The 20,717-nt window shown below is 37.1% G+C and overlaps 1 protein-coding gene across 5 annotated transcripts in view; it reads left to right on the forward strand.

Annotated features, from left to right (window-relative positions):
* The first annotated feature begins 161 nt into the window (after positions 1-161).
* CCDC146 (coiled-coil domain containing 146) overlaps positions 162-20,717 on the forward strand; it is a 194,783-nt gene continuing 174,227 nt past the window's right edge. For 4 of the 5 annotated variants that reach the window (XR_010747551.1, XM_066354445.1, XM_066354449.1 and 1 more), the window contains exon 1: positions 162-272. The gene's annotated coding sequence lies outside the window, so the exon portion shown is untranslated. Of the gene's footprint in view, positions 273-15,097; positions 15,169-20,717 lie in introns of those variants that run through there. The other variant, XM_066354446.1, reaches the window with a different exon arrangement.

A 20,717-nucleotide genomic window follows, 5' to 3' on the forward strand; every position in this document is an offset into this window, starting at 1 on the left:
TGGCGGTGAGGCATGCGTTCTTTGCCTCAAAATCATTAGCCATTGGAAGGACAGAAAGAAAAGGCGACATAACAAAGCAACTGACCAATGGAAAGCGCGGAAGGGGCAAGGTGGGCAAGGCTACGTAGTTTCCTTGGATACCAAGGACGCGATTTCTTCGAAAAGGGTGGAGCTTTAGAGTGAGACCCTGGAGGCCACAACCCACAGAGAAACATAGGATCTTAAATAAGGATCAGTACCAAAGGAAGGAGTAAGAAACTGCGGCGTTGAAGGTGAGAACTAGATATAAACTAGGAGTACCCTCAGTGGGTAGTTAGGTCCAAACTTCACTAAACTAGACCGGGGTACCGAGAATTGGAGAGTCCTTGACAAGAAGATAAAGAACTAGGGTTGGTACTGTTTGAGAAAACTTTTTCTTTGACAGAAAATATTGAAATAGAGTTAGACTCCTGCCTCGTTCTGACTCTAAATGATCTTAGGCCGCTCATTGGACGTCTCTGTGTTTTAATTGCTCGCTCTTAAAAATGACCTCAATAATATTTCCCTTGACTTGCCTCAAAAGGTTTTTGTAAGGGTCAAATGAGATACTAGTCATTTGACCAGTCAAAAATACAGATAAAGTACTGTATTTTTATTTTAGGGATAACAATGACTAAGTTACCAAGAAAAATATGAGAGATCAGGACTGTGTTGACAGCAGTATTGATCTCTTTTGTCTACAACATGGGAATCATTATTTTACTGGCTTTTCCATTGGTTTATCTGTGTCACTGGACTGGATTTGTTTCTTCAACCTTTAGATGAACAGGGATTGTACTGAATGACTCTATAAAGTCCCTTTTATATTCTATTATTCTGTGGGTAATGTTAAAAATGGAAAAGAGTGATTTTTTTCCTCCTTTACTGCTTAGTTCTCCCTTTGGAGCCACTTCCTCCTCCTACAAATAATTCTCTAAGTTCTCATCAAAGACACACTGCAAACAATGGTGTTTAATAAAATGCAAGTGCAGAAACTGAATGCCTTAACGAAAGGGAAGCCCTTGGCCAAGTACAATAACTAAGATTACTGGGAGCTATAGTGATAGAGATGGCTGGAGTCCAGATGGGCTGAAGTCCTTACAAGCCCAAGTCACAGGGTTCTTTGCTATCCATTAACTTTTTAAAATTTTAGTGTTTTCAGTTATTCTTACCTGCCTTCTGTCCTTGTTCTTCCTCCCCCATTTTCCTCCTAATGAAGGCTTATAACAGGTGCTAACTTTTAGGTTCACCAAGTTCCCACTAAATACTAGTTCTGTCCTTGGCTTTAGTTTCATTTGGTCATAATTATTCAGACTGATCTTCAAACTGTCTTTTTAATTAAAATAGCTTTGGAAAAGGCATTGGTTTAAGCAAGTTGCGAATGCATTCAAATTTCTTGTACATGTGCCAAATACTTTAGATTAAATAGGAATTTTTAATGGATAATTTTGTTTCTATGACAAATTCTTTTCTGAGACAAACCAAGTAAATAGAATTGGCAACTGAACCTTAATTGTTTATACAACAAAATGATTGTTTTACTATTTTGAAGTATATACAATAAAACTGAAGACAATTAATTGAAAATTACTTTCCTGATCATATGAATTTGAAATGAAGAAAGTTATTGAAAATCAAGATTAATATATTAAAAAGCTATTGATACTTTAAAACATCTAATGATTTATGTATCAAATCAGTCTACATGTCAATAATGACAAATAAAAGTGACATTATAGTTTTCAGTGCATGTTCACATGTATTATCTCATGGTATCCCCACAAAACACTGGGCTTAGCAGAGCAAGTATTATTATCCTTATATAATAGGTTAGGAAACAAATTCAGAATGTTTAAGATTAAGCAGTTAAAAGGTCTGGCCCTTTTACCACACAACCAAAAAGTCCTATCTTCCTGACACCTTTGAAGAAAAAAAATTATTCATCAAATGAATAGCAAATCATATATAATCCCCCCTTATTTAGAGTTTAATTGTAAGATATTTTTACATCTTCAATTTTTAAAAAGCCTTTCCTGTAGTCATGAACATATACTTGGAGGGAGTATAAGTTATTGTAAACTTTTGAGTGATCAGTTCAGCAAAATACATAAAGCACTGTGAAAATATGTATATCCATGACCTGGAAATTATATAAGGTCTACCGGAAAGTTCTGTCCGTTTTTGGAATAAAACAAAATACAAATTTTTCTTACTGTCAATAAACTTTATTAAATAATATAATTGCCATTGTTATTAATGATTTCTTGCCAGCGTGAATGCAATTTGTATATCCCATTTTTGAAAAATGTTTATCTTTTGATGCGAAAAATTGAACTAGCGCTTCTTTGATATCTTCTTCATTTTTGAATTTTTTGCCCTTCAAAAAATTTTGTAAGGACAAAAACAAGTGATAGTCGGAGGGTGCTAAGTCCAGGGAATATGGTGGATGTGACAGACATGCGTCTGTAGCATTTCTTCCTTGTTGAAATTCGTAAAAATTACAGTGGCGTAAATGAACTTTATCAATAGCCATGGGTACAGTATCACTTCACACATAAGACTAACGTGAATCAACTTTGTTTTAGTTCATTTGCTACGTCAGTATGTATACATTAAGTGATAAAAATAGAGAGGCACACATGCGCCAAATAAACATGTGCTTACGTGTCAAAACTTGTGATAGAAACGGACAGAACTTTCTGGTAGACCATATACTTTTTGGATTTTAATATAAGCAAAAAATTAGGGATATTTAAAAAATACTTAGGTTCAAGACATTTTGTTTTACAGGGTTACTTATGATAGTAAAGAATTGAAGCAACTTAAGTGTTCAAAAGCAGAAGAATGTTACATAAATTAGTATACATCTGGAATATTATGCAACAATATAAACTTACATTTTGAAGACTATTCAAAGATATGGACATTTTTCCATAATTTAACTGTAAAGGGAAAACCTACAGTTCCTCTTCTGCATGTGTCCCCTTTACTGTCACACTATTACCACACTCACACTTCACCTCTGTCACTTCTGACCACCAGATGGTGGTCTTTTCCCCATAACAACCTCTGTGGCACCAGTTGGGTGTCCTACAATTTAACTTAATTGTGACACTATCTACCTGGAGATAATGTCAGATCCCACCGGTTAAGGGCTCAGTCCCACGAAACTGTCTGCACCCACTTCAAACATGGATCACAAATAATAGGTCCCTTGGTTACTCACAACTTCTGTCTGATTTGGTTACAAATTGTAGATTCCCCTGATCCCCTCCTCAGGTTCAGTTAACTTGCTAGAATGGTTCACAGAACTCAGAGAAACATTTAACTTAGTTTACCAGTTTATTCAAGGATATGACAAAGGATACAGATAAGTAGCCAAATGAAGGTCTGGGAGAGTCCCGAAAGCAGGAGCTTTTTCTATGCCTGTGGCGGTGGGTGTATCACTCTCATGGCGTGGATGTGATCGCTGTAGAGACGGGGTGCTCCGAGAGGGTGATGCATCCCATCTGCACAGGATAGAAGAAGCTCCTGTTCTCAGTAATATGGAGTGAAAGGAACAGAGTACCAAACTGTATGATGATCCCAATTCTGTAATAATAATTGTAATTTTAACATAAATTATATTTAAATAAACATATATATCCCATAGAAACAATTCCAGAGGAAAATTCAAAACTTGGTAATTCTAAGTTGTGAGATAATGAATTGCATATTTCTTCATTTTGTGTATGTGCGTTTTCAATAATAAACATATTATATTTATCATTTTAAAAATTTAAAGCGGCCCTGGCCAGTTGGCTCAGCAGTAGAGCGTCGGCCTGGCGTGCGGGGGACCCAGGTTCGATTCCCAGCCAGGGCACATAGGAGAAGGGCCCATTTGCTTCTCCACCCCCCCCCTCCTTCCTCTCTGTCTCTCTCTTCCCCTCCCTCATGCGGGAGTCTGTCTGACTGTCTCTCCCCGTTTCCAGCTTCGGAAAAATACAAAAAAAAAAAAAATTTAAAGCATCTCTTAGTATATATTACTTCCTAAGACTTAATAATGAAATAGGTAGAGGATTTCTTACCATCTATATGTAAATACCCATGAATATTTTACTTTATTTAATAATTTCAATATAATGGACAGCAGATGGCATAAGAGAGTTTTCAGAAAAAAATGTAACCTAAACAAAGAATTATGGAACTCAGCTTAAGTGAGGGAAGACCTAGGAATTTGCTTTCCCAATTATAAACTTTTAAATATATCTTATGACTTCATATGAAATCTTAATAAAATCAATAATCTAAACTACTAACTAAGAGTACTAAGAAGTATTTAATGAATAGGTAGGTAGTCCCACTTGAAAATTGACACATTGTTTGTTTCCACATAGAAGATGGACAGGAAAATGTTTGTTATTTAATGTGGTCAAATTTTTCTACTTTAAACACCATAAGAAGTTACCTAGGTTACAAATATCTCAGGAAGATTCTTGAGGTAGGGGGATGTGAGTACTTTGTACATTAAAGCAATATGTATTTGTGTATTTGTGTGTGTGTGTTTAAGATAGTATTTATTGTAACCACAGAGTTTACTTACAATAGAAAAGTTTAAAAGCTTGCTTTAGACTAGAGTTCTTGCAGTGCTAATGCTTTATTCCATTTCCACAAGGAAGCAATAGTGTTTCAACCATCACATAGTAATAGCATTGATATATTCTTTGAGTAGCAACAGCATAATTGCATTCTATATATTTTGAGGCTATGTTGTTAGTTATATCAGGATTATTATTGCTTCCTGATTTTTTTTGTCATTAAATGATGAACCTCTTTATCTCTACTATTGTATTCTGTCTTGATGTATATTTTTAACTAATAACAATTTCATTCTTTTATTTCAAACCCGTGACAATATATTTGAGACTTGTCTCTCATAAACAATATAACTCGATATTTTAAATCTAATTTGAGAATCTGTCTTAACAGGTAAATGTAATCTATTTACATTTTTGGTAATTACTTTTACATTTATATACCTATTCATAACATCTTGCTTTGTATTTTCCACTTGTTGTTCCTCTTTTTCTCTATTAAAGTCTTCTTTTAGTCTAAATGTTTTTCTTTACTCACCTTTTTCCTCCATAGTAACTTAAAAGGTTATTTTCTTCTAATTATTATCCTTAAAACTTTAGTATACTCACTGGACTTTGCAGATGTCTATCAGTCAGTCTCTTCCTCATCCTTTAAAACAATAGAATTTTTTGGCCCTGGCTGGTTGGCTCAGCGGTAGAGCGTCGGCCTGGCATGCGGGGGACCCGGGTTGATTCCCGGCCAGGGCACATAGGAGAAGCGCCCATTTGCTTCTCCACCCCCCCCCCCTTCCTCTCTGTCTCTCTCTTCCCCTCCCACAGCCAAGGCTCTATTGGAGCAAAGATGGCCTGGGCACTGGGGATGGCTCCTTGGCCTCTGCCCCAGGCGCTGGAGTGGCTCTGGTCGCGGCAGAGCGAGGCCCCGAGGAGGCAGAGCCTCGCCCCTGGTGGGCGTGCAGGGTGGATCTCGGTCAGGCGCATGCGGGAGCCTGTCTTGACTGTCTATCCCCGTTTCCAGCTTAAGAAAAATACAAAAAAAAAAAAAAAAAGAATAGAATTTTTTAACATCAGTCTTTTCCCTTCCATCTTCCATGTCATTTATTACCTTGGGTATTTTAGTTCCACCTTGTTTTTGAAGCCACACAAGTAGTTATTATTGTTGTTGTTTTTATTCAATGCTTTTTAAATTTTAGTAATGTTTACCAATTTACCCCTTTCCTTTAGATTCAGTTCATATTTTACTAAAGTATATACATTTTATATATTCATTGAGCCCCTGAGTAATTTCTTCAGACTTTGTCTAAAAATGTCTTTATTTTACTCTCACTTTAATAATAATTTAATTGACAGATACTGTCTCTCAGTACTTTGAAGAAGTATAGTTTTTGCTAATGAGAAGTCTTCTGTCAAATTTAATTCCTTTATAGAAATCTGTTTTTTCTCTTTGGTTATTTTTGTAATTTTTTCTTTATTCTGATGGCCTTCAATTTTAATTAACAGTCAGTGTAGACTGGTTCTTCTTGTTTGCTTTGCTTTGTTTTAAAGTTAAGTTTATTGAGGTATAATTTATGCACAATAAAATTCACAATTTTTAGGTGTACAGCTCTATGAATTCTGGCAAATGTATACAATCGTATAACTACCATGACAATCAAACCATAGAACTTTTCCATCATTGCCAAGAATTCTCTCAAGACCTTTTTAGTCTGTCTTTCTCCTCCAAAACACAGAACCCTGGCAACCACTGAACTTTATTACCTGTCCCTATACCTTTTCCAGAAACTCATGTAAATGAAATCAAATAGTACATCGCCATTTGTCTTAGTATATTGCATTTGAGATTCATCCATGTTGTTGTATGTATCATGGCTTGTTCCTTTTCATAGTTCAATTCCAGTGTATTAATATAACATAATTTGTTTATACCTCCACAACTTGATATTTGGATTGTTTCCAATTTTTGTTGAATACGATTAAAGACAATGTAAACATTTGTGTAGAGTTTTGAATGGATATGTCTTCATTTACCTATACATGAATGGGATGCTGGGTCATATGGTAAATGTATGTTTAACTTTATGAGAAACAACTAAAATACTTCCTAAGGAACAATAGAAATTTTCATTCCCACTAACAATATGTGAGAATTCCAGTTACTCCACATCCTCACAAACACTAGGAATTGTCACATTATTTAAAATCACTCTAATATGACCCTGGCCAGTGGTTCAATGGCTAGAGCATCAGCCAGCATATGGACATCCGGGTTCAATTCCTGGTCAGGACACCCTGGAGAAGCGACCATATGCTTCCCCCTCCATCATCCTCCCTCCCTCTCTCCCTTTCCTTCATGCAGCCAGTGGCTCAGTTGGTTCGAGCATGGCCCTGGCCACTGAAGATAGCTCTATTGGGACACATGGGCCTCAAGCACTGAAAATAATTCGGTATTCGAGCATCAGTCTGGGTGGATCATGGTTGGGGCACATGCAGGAGTCTGCCTCACTATCTTTCCTCCTCTTACCTAAAAAAACAAACAAAAAGTACTCTAATATGTATGTAGTTCTATCTCTTTGTGATTTTGATTTGAATTTCCCCAATTACTAATAAAGTGAGCATATTTTCATATTCTTATTTGCAATTTGTATATCTTTTGTGAAGTATTTGTTCAGATCTTTTGCCTATTTTTCTATTGGTATCTTTGATTTTTTTATTGATTTATATATTCTTGATACCAGTCTTTTGTTATATACATTATTTTCACATATTATACTTTATTCCCAGCTGTGGCTTTTGTTTTTAGCTTCTCAACAGTCTTCTGAAAAGATCTTTTAAATTTTGAATAACTTCAATTTACCTATTTCTTTTCTTTCATGATTTGTGATTTTGTGTTCTATCTTTAAAAAAACAAAAACAAAAGAAACAAAAGAAAAATTTTCCCCAAAGATTGTTCTCCTATGTTTTTTCTTGGATTTTTTTTTTAACTTAAAGTTTTACATTTAGGTCTATACCTTATTTCCAGGAAATTTTTGTAAGTGATGCAGGGTATGAGTTGAGATGCATTCTTTTGCATAAGGATGTCCAATTGTTCCAGAAACTGTTGGAAAATATGATCATTTCAGTGGATTTAAAAAACATTCAGCAAAATTTGCCCAATTGGTGGTAGCACAGTAAATAGAGTGTTGACCCAGAATGCTGAGGTCCCAGGTTCAAAACCTCAATGTTGCCAGCTTAAGCACTGCCTCAGCAGTTTAAGAGTGACCCCTGGCTTGAGGGTGGGATCATCAACATGATCCCAAGATCACTGACTTGAGCCCAAAAGTCACTGGCTTGAGCCCCATGTCTCAGCTTGAGCAAGGGGTCACTGGCTCAGCTTGAGCACCCCCTCATTGGGAAACTTATGAGAAACAATCAATGAACAACCAAAATGAAGCAAATACAAGTCGATGCTTCTCATATCTCTCTCCCCCTTACTGTATCTCTCTCTCAAATCAATAAAAAACAAACAAACAAAAACATTTAGCAAAATTTAACTCATTACTGATAAAAACTCTTCATAACTTGGAAGATAAGGAAACTTCCTTCACCTAATACAGGTATCTATGAAAAACTTACACTTATTGCTATACTTAAGTATAAAAGACTAAATGTTTTCCTGCTTAAGATCTGGAACAAGGCAAGGATGTTCACTCTATCACTTTTATTCTTCATTGTACTGGAAGCTCTACACAGTGCAATAAGGCAATAAAAAGAAAGACAAGGAGTCTACATTAGAAAAAAAGAAGTAGAATTATCTTTACCTGGGGACAACATGATCATCTAAGTAGAAAACTCTAAGGAATATTATATAAGTTACTGAATTAATTATAAAGTTTCACAATGTTACAAGACACAAGGTCAATAACAAAATTCAACTTTATTTCAAAAGATTAACAATGACACTTGGGAATTGAAATTTAGTAATAATGCCATTTATAATATCATACAAAATGTGGAATACATAGGGATGAAGTTAATGAATTATATACAAGACCTGGTTTCTGCAAGCCATAAAACATTGCTGAAAGAAACTGAAGACCTAAATAAGTAGGGGAGAAATACCATATTAGAGGACAATAAGACTCAATGTTATGATGACATAACACCCCATATTGATCTATTAATTCATTGTTCAGTCATAATTCCAGCAGGTTTTTGTAAAAATAGAAATTGACAAGATGCTTCTAAAGCATATGGATATATAAAATACCTGGTATAGCCAAAACCATTTAAAAAAAATAACTAATTTTGAGGACTTATGCTACCTCATTTTAAAAAGACTTATTCTAAAGCTATAATAATAAATACAGTTTAAGAACCAACATATGAATCAGTGGGACAGAATAGAGGATATAGAAATAGACCTACACATACTTGGTTAATTGATTTTTGTAAAAGGTGAGTTGATTCTTCAATAGGAAGAGAACACATTTGCCAACAAATGGTGCTGGGAAAACTGGATAACCATATCACCCCCCCCACCACCACTGCCCTACACCAAAGAACATCAACCCTTACTTCCCATCATACATAATAAATTGAAATAAATAAAAGATGCAAATAAGAGAGCTAAAACTATAAAAGTTCTAGAAGAAAATATAGGGGGATATCTATGACTATGACTTTGGCAAAGATTTATTAAATAAGATACAAAAAAGCATAAACCATAAAAGAAACTGTCAAATTGGATTTTCTCAAAATTCAAAACTTTTTCTATTCAAAGTATTAAATGCTAAGAAAAGATTGAACTGAAAGTATTTACAAAGCATATTAATAAGGGACTTCTATCCAGAATACACAAAGAACTCTTATAACATTAATATAAAGAAAAACAACCTGATTTTTAAAAATATTTATTTTATTGATTTTAGAGAGAGGAAGAGAGCGAGAAAGAGACAGGAACCTCAATATGCTCCCATATGTGCCCTGACCAGGGATAGAACCAGCAACCTCTGTGCTTGAGGATGATGCTCTAACCAACTGAGCTATTCAGCCAGGGCAAAAACAATCTGATTTTTTTAATGGGCAAAAATTTTTGAATAGACACTTTATCTAAGAAGATATGTAATTGGAATATAAGCCCATTTGATATAATCTGTCATTAAGGAAATGCAAAGTAAGACCACAAATTAAATAGGAAAAGTAGATACCACTACACACCTGCCATAATGGCTAAAACTAAAAATACTGACAATACCAAGTGTTGAAAAGGATGCAGAACAGGAACATTTTACATTCCCACATTTTATATTACTGGTGGGAATGTAAAATGGTACAGTTGCTTTGGAAAACAATTGATGGTTTCTTATAGAATTAAACATACACTTCCCCTATGACCTAGCAATTCCACTGCCATGGATTTACCCAAGAGAAATGAAAACATATATTCACATAAAGACTTGTACTCAAATAACAACTTTATTTATAATAACCAAAAACTAGAAACAAATCAAATGTCTATCAATTGGAGAAAGGCAAATAAATTGTGATGTATTCATACCATGGAATAGCATTTATCAATAAAAGGAATGAAATATTGATAATCCACAGCAATGAAGATGAACATAAGAAACTTTATGCTAAATGACAGAAATCAGACATCTATAGTTTTATTTACACAACATTCTATAGAAAAGCAAAACTACTGGTGGTTACTGGGTGCCTGGGATAGAGAGAACACTGATTGTAAAGGAGCACAAAGGAGCTTTTTAGAGTGATGGGAATGTTTGTGGCAGTAATTATACAACTGTCAATATTTGTAAAAAAAATCACATTATACACTTAAAATTGAGTTTTATTGTACATAAGCTTTACCTCAACAAAGCTACTTTTTGGTTGATCCAGAATGGTAGCAGAATAGATGGAAGCTACAATCACTTTCTCCCAGAACCAAGGTAGAATTACAACTAAAATAGAGAGCAATCAAACTGCATAACTGAAGAGTAGCTGAAGACAAGTCTTATAAGCAAGGATTTACAGAAGCCACAATAAACTCAATTAAAAAAATAAATTAATAAAGCTGGCCCTGGCTGGTTGGCTCAGTGGTAGAGCATCGGCCTGGCGTGCGGAAGTCCCAGGTTCGATTCCCGGCCAGGGCACACAGGAGAAGCACCCATCTGCTTCTCCACCCCTCCCCCTCTCCTTCCTCTCTGTCTCTCTCTTCCCCTCCCGCAGCGAGGCTCCATTGGAGCAAAGATGGCCCGGGCGCTGGGGATGGCTCCTTGGCCTCTGCCCCAGGCGCTAGAGTTGCTCTGGTCGCAACAGAGCGACGCCCCGGAGGAGCAGAGCATCGCCCCCTGGTGGGCAGAGCATCGCCCCCTGGTGGGCGTGCCGGGTGGATCCGGTCGGGCACATGCGGGAGTCTGTCTGACTGTCCCCGTTTCCAGGTTCAGAAAAATATAAAAAAAATAAATAAATAAAAATAAAGCTGCTTTTTGAATAACAAGACTTAATTGATTTCTACCTTTTCCTCTTCTTCTCATGGGCATGAGACTCAACTTCAGGATCATTAGGTAGCATTATGGCTTCAGGATGCTTGTCTGGTCAGTCATTGGTATCTAATCATCCTGATTTCTCCTGAAGTACATCTACCTGGATCTCAGACATGGGCCTCCATGCTGGCATCTTCTGAGAATTCTGATTCCCAGAAGATGTCGGTGATCTACAAAACTTTATGAAGCAGTGTCTTTTTATCACATCAAGGGTTCTTGTGATGTAGTACTCCCAACCAGCCTCAACACCTCTCCCACATCCCTTGGTGAAAACTCTTGGGCCCTTTTTGCTTAGATATTCCTTTCTACTACATCATGTGAAAAGGTAAGGTTTAGGGTGGCTCCGGAACCTTGCCACTTCCCCAAGGCCCAGTTGGGAATTGAGGCAGATTATCCCTCTGATGCTTTGCATGTCCAAGCTCCACTGTTTTATTATCTGAGCCTGGTCCTAAGTGAACAGGGGCCAATGCAGAGGCGGATTTAATGGCGGCGCACCAGGCGCGCACCCTGGTCCCCGACTTCTCAAGGGCCCCACAAAATCCCAATTTGACACTTTTTTCTAATGTAAGGGGCCCAATATTTTTTTCTGCACCCAGGTCCTCAACCGACCTTAATCCACCTCTGGGCCCATGCCAACTTGTTTTCTAGCCAACTCTGCCTGTTCCCCAGCTCAGAGAAAGAGAATTTGTTTATTTTTATTTTTGATTTCCTCTTCCAATGCAAAATAGGAAGATTGGCTTAGTAGAACCTTTGCCTTTAGAGCAGCGATTTTCAACTAGTATGCCGTGGCACACTGGTGTGCCGCAAGAATTTTTAAAACATGAAATACCTGGCTATTTACTCAGGGGCACTGGGCTCTTTTCCCTTAGTTTGTCAAATAAAAAAGTAACAACAGCCAACATAATAATAGCCATCCAGTGTGAATGAATCAAAAATATACCTAATTTTTTATCAGATTGGCAAAAAATATATATTTTGGTGTGCTGCAGAATTTTAGTAATTAGTTTATGTGTACCATGAGATGAAAAAGGTTGAAAATCATTGCTTTAGAGGAAGGAAACAAATTGAGTAAGGGAAGCAGCCCAGTGGGAGAAAGACTGATGCGGAGATCTGCCTATGGCCAGGGTAAGCCTGAGAGCAGGAAATACGCAATAAGGAGAGAAGACTATGAAATTTCTAGACATGAGAGAGGGAATTTTGCCTGTTTTACTTAATTGTCTGAAGCTGGCTCTGCCCATACTTGGATTTGACACATATTCTTTTAAGGACTTTTAAAAATAATGTGTTGCTCACGTCCTCCCTCTCCTCCGCCCTCTCCCATACCCAGTGTCCTAGACAGTCTTTTTTATCTTAGATTTAAACATCTCACAGTGGGATTTGAAGATTAGGTTTAGCAGGACTCACACAAAATCCTGAGGAGTCCTCTGGGACAAATGTGTGCTGAAGAGGATCCAGGTCGCCTTTCCCAGCCTATAGTTCCCAAGCTGACCTCTATTTCCTTGTTCCCTGTCAGCACAATTTAGGTCATGTTACACATGAAAGCAAGAGAACCAGGTAGCGATGCGAGGGAGCTAAGAGTTATTGAGGACTACTGCTGGGCGCTGGACTGAGACTTCACATGCACTGTCTCATTTACTCTTCACAACTTTTGAATCATTTTACATTTAAGCAAACAGCCACTTGCAGGTTGAATATCTTACCTAAGGTCACCCAGAAAGGAGAGGAATGAAATTCAAGACTAAATTGAAGAACTTCGTGATAGTCATTTCCTTGACTTCACGCTATCATCCTAGTGAACTAAGTTAAAACTTCTAATCACAATCTTAGATGAAATAATATGAGAAGTAGGTGGAGGGAGAGGGGGGGAGGGGAAAAAGGAAGGAAGAAACCTGGGCTGTTTCAGATCAAAAGCAGTAATAGCCCATATTTCATGAAGTTATTTGCAAAGGAAACAAACCCGTCTAGGCCCACAGTTTCTAACTAAGATAGAGGAAAGAGGAAAAGGCAGAGGTGGGAGTCAGCCGGCTTGCACTGGTTCAGCAGAATGATGCCTTATTGTTGTTGAGTTTGGCAAACTGGTTATTAAAATGGCACTTGTAATCAGGGTTCTCTCTCAGGTGAAGAAAGAGAGAGTTGCCTGGGCAACTGCCCGATGTGGGAATCACAAATTTACATTCCTTACTCTTTTTTAACGTTATTTGCACAACAGCATGTTCTAAGTGCCCATAGTAATGTTCATTCCATCCATAGGTGAAAAAAATTGCAAGTGAGGATGCCAATCAAGAAACAATATAGAAATATCTTAAATAACAGTTTTATTGTTTTTGTCAGGTATTATTTAATATTTTTCATTGATATTTTAAAGCTCTTATAACAATCTAGTTTGTGTACCTCTTTTATTGTTCTTATTTATGTATTAAATGCATGAAGTAATAAACTATCTTTCGTTATATCATTTTTTTTAAACTTAAAACAGTCATTAGGGCAGAACTGGTTGTTAAATTATTTGAATGCCACCACTGATGTGTATGTATTTTTTAATTAAAGGTAGTCCAATCCACGTTGTTATTTTAACACTTCAATTATGGGGCAAATTTTACTTGCAGCTACTTACTGCACTAGTTTTGGTTTTTTCTGTGTCAGAATAGGTTTTTTTGTGCTGGATTCTTTTTTGAGAGGGAGTTTTTCTTTTTCACTTTTTTTTTTAAAAACGGAAGTTGTGATTTGATTTCTTGGATATTTGAATGACAAAGCTTTTCTACCCACTCTTTTTAAAATTTTTATTTTTCAATTACAGTTGATATTTAATATTAGTTTTAGGTGTACAACACAGTGGTTAGACATTTATGTAACTTATAAAGTGATTCCCCTATAAGTTTTGCATTCACTTGATACCATGTATAGTTATTTTCATATTACTGGCTATATTCTCCAATCCAGTGGTTCTCAAACTTTTTGAAGTCGAGGCTCATTTAAAATCCTACAAATAATTGTAGGCACACTATATACAAATTTCTGAGAAATATATTATAATAATTAAGTCAAATATTAAAGAAAAAAATATAGAGTCCAAGCGTGCTTTTATGGTAATTAAATGAAATAAATACAACAAAATTAAATTTATTCTGACATTAAAAAACATTTTTATGTTACATTTTTTGAGTTACGTGTTTTAGAATTCAAAAAAAGGGTTAAAAAATAAGAAAAATGACAAAAAAGTTATCTTTTTATATAGTATATAGATACATTCTTAGTAAGATTTAGTAAATTTGGCAGGTCCCGGCACAAATATGTCAAGTTTTTTCATTCTTGTGTTTATTAAATACATGAGCCTGATGTGTCCTAGAGATTTCTTCAATGTTTGGACATATATTTGAAAAGCAAACTCTCATTTCCTCATCAATACATTGAAGAATTCCTCTCTTTTTATTCTTGTGTTGAGTTCAGAAAACCCCCACCATACATATCATCTTAACTTTACACCAAGCAAAGGATAGAAGAAACTTGCCTCCAGTCTTTCTGGGGAACATGGGGGGTAGTGTAAACAATCCAGCACCACAGCTTAACAGCCTTTTGCAACCTAATCAGGCAAGTGAGGTGGGGTTTGGGCAGACTGTCAGCTTACAGCCAATTTCCCACCCCTCTGTCTCCCAAAACTCTAAACTCTAAAAACCCTGTTGGTTTTTTGGTCCCCAACAGGCACATATTTTTCTGAAATACCATAGGGTGCACCTGGAAATCTAGGGTGCACCAGTGCGCCCTGGCGCACACTTTGAGAACCACTGCTCTAATCTATACTTTACATCCCTGTGACTATTTTGTAACTGCTAATTTGTACTTCTTAATCCCCTCACCTTTACACCTAGGCCCCTAAACCCCCTCCCAAATGACAACCATCATTTTGTTCTGTCAGTTTGTTTATGTCTTGTTTGTTGGTTTATTTTGTTTTTCAGATTCTACATATATGTGGAATCATATGGTGTTTGTCTTTCTCTGTCCAACTTACTTTGCTTAGCTTGATATCTTTAGGTCCATTCACATCGTCACAAATGGTAAGACTTTATTTTTATTTTATTTATTTTATTTTATTTTTTAATTTTTAAATTTGTTTTATTTTGTTTATTTTTGAGAGAGGCAGAGAAAGAGACACAGGAACATGGAGCTGCTCCTGTATGGGCCCTAATTGGGGAATCAAGCCAGCAACCTCCATGCTCCCGGATGACGGGAGTTTATTCTTTTTTATGGTTGAGTAATATTCCATTGCATATATGTACCACCTCTTTATCCATTCATCTTTTGATTGAAATATTTAATCCATTTACATTTAAAGTAACTATTTATATATATATAATTATTACCATTTTATTAATTGTTTTCTGAATGTTCATGTAGTTTTTCTTCATTCTTTTTTTATTCTCTTGTTCTCTTATATGTTGGTGACTTTCTGTAGTGTGTGTTTAGATTTCTTTCTCTTCATTTTTGTATACCTTTTCTAGATCATTGGTTTGTGGTTACCATGTGTTTCATACATACCAAACTATATTTATAGCAGTCTATTGTTGGTTGAGGGTTGCTTAAGTTTGAACACATTCTACAATCACTACCATTTTTATTCACCTCCCATGTTTGTTTTGTCATTGTTTTTTTTACTTTTTTGTATGTGTGTATCCTTAATTTACTGTTACACATGATATTTCTACTTTTGCTTTTACTTAACCTTTGTGCTAGCTTTAATGTTGGCTGATTTATTCAGTGCTTTTACTTTTTGTTTGCATTTGTCACTGAGAATTTTTTTCTTTATGATTTTTCTTATTCATATTTTTAATGTTTTTCCTCTTCTTAAAGAAGACCCTTAACATTTTTTGTAATACTGGTTTGATGGTAACAGACTCCTTTAGCTTTCTTTTGTCTGGGAAGCTCTTTACTCTTCAATTTTATATGATACTTTTGCTGGGTAGAATAGTCTTGGTTATAGGTCCTTGCTTTTCATCACTTTGAATATTTTATGCTAATACCGTATTACCTGCAAAGTTTCTCTTGAGAAATAAGCTGACAGTCTTATAGGAGCTCCCCTTTAGGTAACTTTTTTTTTTTTTGCTGCTTGTAAAATTCTTTTTGTCTTTAACCTTTGGCATTTTAGTTATGATGGGTCTGGTGTGGGCATTTGGAGGTTTATCATCTGTGCTTCCTGGACTTGTATGACTATTTCCTTTGCCAGGTTAGAAAAGTATTTGGTTTTTACTTCTTCAAATAAGTTCTTAATCCCTTGCTCTCATCTCTTTCTATATATTGTTTCACTTGATGCTGGCCCAGAGTTCCCTTAAACTATCCTCATTTCTTGGGATTCTTTTTTCTTTTTTGATGTTCTTGAGTGTTTTCTGCTACCTTGCCTACCAAATTGCTAATTCTGTCCTCTGCTTCATCTAATCTGCTATTGATTCCATCTAATGCATTCATTTTCTTTTTTTCTGACTGTATTATTTTATGGCTTCTATAGCCTTTATGTTTTCTCTTTGTTGAAGTTTTCACTTATATCATTTATGCTTCCCCTAGGTTCATTGAGCATCATTATAACCAGTGTTTTGAACTCTGCATCTAGTAGATTGCTTGACTCCATTTTGTTTAGTTTTTTTTTTTTTTTTTTCTGGAGCTTTGTCCTGTTTTTTCATTTGGAGCATGTGTTTTTTTTGTTTTCTCATTTTGGCTGTCTCCTTGTGTTTGTTTCTATGATTAGGTAGGTCTGCTACTTCTCCTAGTCTTCAAAGAGTGGCCTTATATAGTAGTAAGTGTCCTGGGGGTCCAGTGGCACAATATCCCTGTTGAGTCAGATCCTCCAGGAGTGTACCTTATGTGGGTTGTGTGTGCTCTCCTATTGATTGCAGTAGGTGGGATTAATCCTCAGGCTGATTGACAGTGAGGACTGTCCATGACTACAGTGGACAAGATGTTGTGTGTGGGTTGAACCCATGGAGCAAGATTCACTTTATTTGGGTTCCGCTGCCTGCTGACTTGGGTGTGTCATTTGTGGTCCTAAGTGGTTGGTACTCTAGTGTAGTTTAGAGCTGTCCATTGGGTGTTGGTTCTTGGGCTTCTTAGGCTCTAGTGCAGGCTAAGATCAGCCACTGGCCATTCTTACCAGGGCCACCTGGTAAGAGCTACAAAGTGATCTTTGTTTGGTAGCTGCTTATATTGGGCTTGGAGGCATCTCGGAGTGGTTATGCGGTCAATGGAGGCTGCCTGCCTCTAGTGTCAGGCTTGGGCTGCTTAGCAAGAGGTACAGGGCATGCTGAGGCCAGCCACTGCTTACTTGGGCTTGGTGGACCTTTGAGAGACTTTAGGAAAGTTCATGGTGTGGACTGAGGCAGGCAACTTATATGTATTAAGCTCTGAAAGAGGTTCAGGATGGGCAGGGTCTCAGAGAATCATCAGTATGGGGCAAAAACCATGTCAGCCTAGCTAATGGAGACTCAGACTGGATGTCCACCTGTGCCTGCTGGCTGTGTAGAAGGAAGGTTTAATGAAAGAACAAAGGAAACTGCAGTCATTTTAGTCCTTCCAGCTCTTACCTTGAAGCCCAGCAATTCAGCTCCTTCCCGTATGTCCCTGCTGCCCCTTTGCTGGAGCTCAGTACGAGTGTTTATGAGTGAATGAGTCTGTGTGTAGACCCTTTACAAGAATGCCTGGGTATCCAGGAGCCTTCATTCTCACCCAGACAGAATCCCAGCTGACTTTCACAGCCAGAGTGGGGACCCTCTTCCTAGTACTGGTGGTCTAGGCTAGGGAGCTTCATGTGGGGCTGAAACCCTTCACTTCTCTGGGGAAAATTCCATAGTTGAGCTATCTCTCCCTATTAATTTTTTTTCTTTTTATTGAATTTATTGAGGTGACACTGGTTAACAAAATTATACAGGTTTCAGGTGCACAATTCTACAACTCATCATCTGTACACCGTATTCTGTTCACCACCCCAAGTCAAGTCTCTGTCCATCACCATTTACCCCCCTCCCCTCTTCTACCTCCCCCCACCTTCCCTGTCACCCCAGAAATTATGACACTGTTGTTCCTGTCCATGAGTATTTTCTTTTCTTTTTTCTCAATCCATCTACTCCCCTCACCCACTCTTTCCTTCCCCAGCAGCTGTCCACTTGCTCTCTATCTATGAGTCTGTTTCAATTTTCTTTGTTAGTTCATTTTGTTCATTAAATTCCATATATGAGTGAAATCATATGGTACTTATCTTTCTCTGACTGGCTATTTTCACTTAGCATAATAATCTCCAGGTCCATACATGCTGTCACAAAGAGTAAGATTTCCTTCCTTTTATAGCCAAGTAGTATTCCAATCCCTCCCTACTCTTATCCACTGCACGTGGATATGGGCCCATCCCCTTTCATGTCTCCACCCCTCCTACCAGTCTCAACATGGTTTTATATCCTTAGTTATAGGAGTTTTGTTCAGCTAGTTTTTAGGTGGTTCTTTGGGATGGTTGTTCTATAATTTAGTTGTAATGTTGATGTGGTCATAGAAGGAGGTGAGCACTGCATTTACCTACTCTGTCATCTTGACCAGAAGTTTCTACCCCCTCTTTTTAAAATATGACCTGAAATCTGAATCTACATCTTTAAAAAAATGCTTCAAGTCTAATCTTGTCTTTATAGAGTAATACGAGGTATTACATAATAGGACATAGAATAAAAGATCAATACAAGAGTAAGTGCAACAGTTGTATCTGTGCATTAGGCTTACCAAAATGGTAATATCTGATGATGATTTTGTTGTTTTTGGATTAAGGGGATCTGAGGTAACTGTAGGCTACGTGTTGAATTGGCTGCCCAGTCTTGGAAGCCTCTTATATTGTGGACAAGAAAAGGCCTTTCAGAAAAGGCCTTCTATAGATTTTTATTAATATTTCCAAAAGAGAATATACATATAATCACAGTGACATGATCGAGTGGAATTTGTCACACAAATTTAAATACACCACAATTTTTGTAATCTCGTTTTGACGTATCTGTTGAGGAGCCACTGAGCCATTTCACCCTCAGGTGTTGTAAAGTACCAAAAGCTGCAGAATTAATATTAATATTTTAAGAGGCTTGGAGAACATTTTATTAATTTGGGTTAAGGTGTGCAGAGACATTGTGAGAATAGTCTCTGTACTGTTTGATTGGCATGACCAGGATGGCCCTTGCCATTGTATTGTAAATGCAAAGGGAGGAAAACGTGGATTCCCAGACATTCCACCACACCTGTGGGGAAAGGGGTGAATGGCTAGCCAGGTGCAGGGAGAGAAAAGCCAAAATAAACCTTTTCTTATAGCAGTGAGCCATTTGCAGGCATTTGTCCCCACGGAAACTACCTCTCCTATGTAAATGCATGTGGTTAATACCTCTGACTCTGGACAGAGAGATGGCGGATGAACACTAGAAAATATAGGAAGGCCTTTTAATATGTAAAGAGACACTTTTCTACCATTGTGTTGATTTGTTTGTAAATTTTGTTTTCTCCAACATGATGTATGGCTTGCAAAATTGAACATGGTCCTATCATGTTAAAGGACATATGACTATAACCAATAGTGGTAAAGGGCTCTTAATTACAATTTTTGCTTCTATACTTCCCACTTACAAAACTATAAAAACTAGGTAGAACAAAGGGCCGGCGCGCTCTCCCTCAGATTTCTGTCGGAGCTGCTGCCGCTTGGCCAAGCTAGACAATAAAGCTTTGATGTGTAAACGACGGACCTTGTTCCTGTCTTTCATGTTTTGGGTCCCTCCGAATTTGGCTTAACACTGTTTTCTTAATAAATATAGGAAACTAAAACAACAACAAAAAATTGGTGTCTCAGACTTCTTCCTCCAAGAGGCCTGGCTCCGAGTTCCATAGAAACGATCACGTAACTAACCTGTAGTAGTGCGCACTGGGGAAAGAGCGCGTGATCATGTGCCCAGGGCAGTGAGAAGAGCTAAATTATGAAGAAGAATGCTCAGGTTCTGTGTGGAACTAGGAGAGAAATGTCATGTTTGACTACATTATACCCTGCTGTTCTAAAATGAGTAAAACTTGTGCTTGCTCAGTGAGAAGTAATATTAGAGGACAGTAATATTGGACAATTCCTGCTACACTGCATTGTTCTTGAGACAGTCACTGCCATTTTACCTTAAAAAGGCCACATCATTTGTGTATCCTGACCCATGCACTGGTGCACAGATATTTGGTTTTTGCACATGCTCCTTGTAACTGTCAAGAAAAATTTCCTTAAGAGTTCAAAATCAAAACAAAATGATGATTTCCTCTTTAGATTTAGAGAAGAGGAAGTAGTAGTGTGTTTTACAAACTAAGGCAAACCCTACAATGTTCATTGCTTAATATTTCTTTGTGAAGCTTCCTGTTTTGACTGGATGAAGTTTGAATAATAAAGGAGTTCAGTGTCCTTCTGTAACAGGACTAATTTGTTTACCTTCCTTTCTCCTTTACCGTCTTTCGCTTTTCTGTGTCACAGCTCAGTACATGTCCTGCTCCTTTTAGAAAGCTTCATGAAACCATGTCCTCTCTTCTTTGGACTCCTGCCACACAGCAAGCACTGCCTTGGCTGGGCTCT

The sequence above is a fragment of the Saccopteryx leptura genome, chromosome 12 (assembly GCF_036850995.1).
Source record: "Saccopteryx leptura isolate mSacLep1 chromosome 12, mSacLep1_pri_phased_curated, whole genome shotgun sequence".
Classification (NCBI taxonomy): Eukaryota; Metazoa; Chordata; class Mammalia; order Chiroptera; family Emballonuridae; genus Saccopteryx; species Saccopteryx leptura.